At 47.2% G+C, this 1,772-nt stretch overlaps 1 long non-coding RNA gene across 1 annotated transcript; it reads right to left on the bottom strand.

The window, feature by feature from the left end:
• Positions 1 to 242: 242 nt before the first annotated feature.
• On the bottom strand, positions 243 to 1,051 carry LOC122233700. The gene is made up of 2 exons (XR_006211367.1): positions 868 to 1,051; positions 243 to 415 (listed from the first exon to the last, which is right to left on the bottom strand). It is a non-coding gene; the product is annotated as an uncharacterized LOC122233700 (long non-coding RNA).
• Positions 1,052 to 1,772: the final 721 nt, after the last annotated feature.

Below are 1,772 nucleotides of genomic sequence, written 5' to 3'. Positions count from 1 at the left end.
TTACCTCTCAAAGAATCTGAGTACCCAGACAGTAGTAGTGATGTGGATAAATACAACTAGCACGTGACCTTCAACTCTCACAGCCTACTCCACCGTGTTTTTGCTGATTTCCCTTTCCTTGCTGTGCCGGGCAAAGGCTGATATTCAAATGAGGTTAGGGTTGCCGAGGAAACCACCTCTTGCGGGACCATGCTGGGTACTCAGGGGGTCTTGTCACAAAGTGCATTTTAGATCATGTCCCCTAAATAATCAAGTATGGTTCTTTCATAAAGCCCTCCTATTGAGGCCAACCAAAGGAGCAGGATAGTGTAGTGGGGAAGGATCACAGACCTTGCAAACAGAATCCCACAGTTCAAATCCAATCCTGGCTCTACTGGCCGTAACTGTCACAAGCTTCCTGCTTCCGTTTCTTTATCTACAAATGAGGGAAATAGCACAACCTTCAGAGGGTCCTTATGAAAGTTAGGTGAGTTAAAATGTACAAGTGCTTGGGGGCACCTGGGTGACTCAGTCAGTTAAGCATCTGACTCGTGATTTCGGCTCAGGTCGCCATCTCACGGTTGGTGAGTTCGAGCCCCGCGATGGGCTCTGTGCTGTAACTGCGTTGAGCCTGCTTGGGGTTCTCTCTCCCTTTCTCTCTACCCCTCCCTACGCATGCTGCCTCTCTCAAAAGTAGTAAATTCTTTTTTTAAAAAAGTACAAGTGCTTAGGACAATATCTAGCATGTAGTAAATCTGATAAAGTGTTGGCTATTATTACTGAGATTCTGACTTTGGTTATTCCCTCTGGACTCCCTAAGAGTCCAAATAATGCCCAAATCATCATCACCAAATAAGCAGCATGCAAGGTACAGGCACAGCTACCTACCCTCCCTCAAAGTCTGGAAGAACACAATAGCCATCAGGCAAATGTGATGTGCCCGTGCCAGGTGTAGTTGTCTTGGGTCCCCGAAATTCTGCAAAGCCTCCACTAAGGGGAACTGATCTCCAGGACAAGTCCCAAGGCCGTGTGTCCAGAGGCGTCCTCTTTCACTGTTCTCTCACCTTTCCCAGATCCTGCAGGAAGGGCAGACAGAGGAGATACACCCTAGCCACCTTCCTACCGGCTGCCAGACCCTTCCCCTCTGGCAGAGGCTCCTGGGGAGGTAAGGTCTTACCTCCATCTCTGTATTCCTTTTACGCAGAATCTGAAAAGTTCTTTGAACAGTTGTGTCTCAGATAATGTCTCCTTCCCAAAAAACATCCTAAAGTACTAAATAAATAGATAGATAGATAGATAGATAGATAAAGTTTCCTTCGTATCTTCCAATCTGTTGTAGGTTTCAGGAAGATGACATTCCCTAGGTGAGCTTCTGAAAACTGGGTGGTTCTTAAAGTCCTTAGTTAAAGGGCCTCAGGTGACACCTTAGTTTCTAGAAAGGCCGCCCAGGGACCACAGCTGTCTTAAGCACTGGATTGAAGTGGTTTGGAAATCCCATCATGTTTCCTAGAAATAGAAAGGAGTTAGCAGAAAGTCGGTCCCCAGGACTCTACCGAACTTTACCTTGACAGGTAGTTTACAAAACAAAGAGTGTTCTTTTTGGGAAAAGAGCTCTGGGATCAGTAGGCAGATCTGGACAATCTGAGTGAAAAAAGATGGGGCGCCTGGATGGCTTAGCCGGCTAAGCGTCCAACCTTGGCGCAAATCATGATTTCGCAGTTGGTGAGTTCAAGCCCCGCGTCAGGCTCTGTGCTGACAGCTCAGAGCCTGGAGCCTGCTTTGGATTCTATGTC

This window comes from Panthera tigris, chromosome E1, assembly GCF_018350195.1.
Source record: "Panthera tigris isolate Pti1 chromosome E1, P.tigris_Pti1_mat1.1, whole genome shotgun sequence".
In the NCBI taxonomy this organism is placed as follows: Eukaryota; Metazoa; Chordata; class Mammalia; order Carnivora; family Felidae; genus Panthera; species Panthera tigris.
Note: the sequence above shows the minus strand (reverse complement) of the source record. Positions and strands in the feature narration are given on the sequence as shown.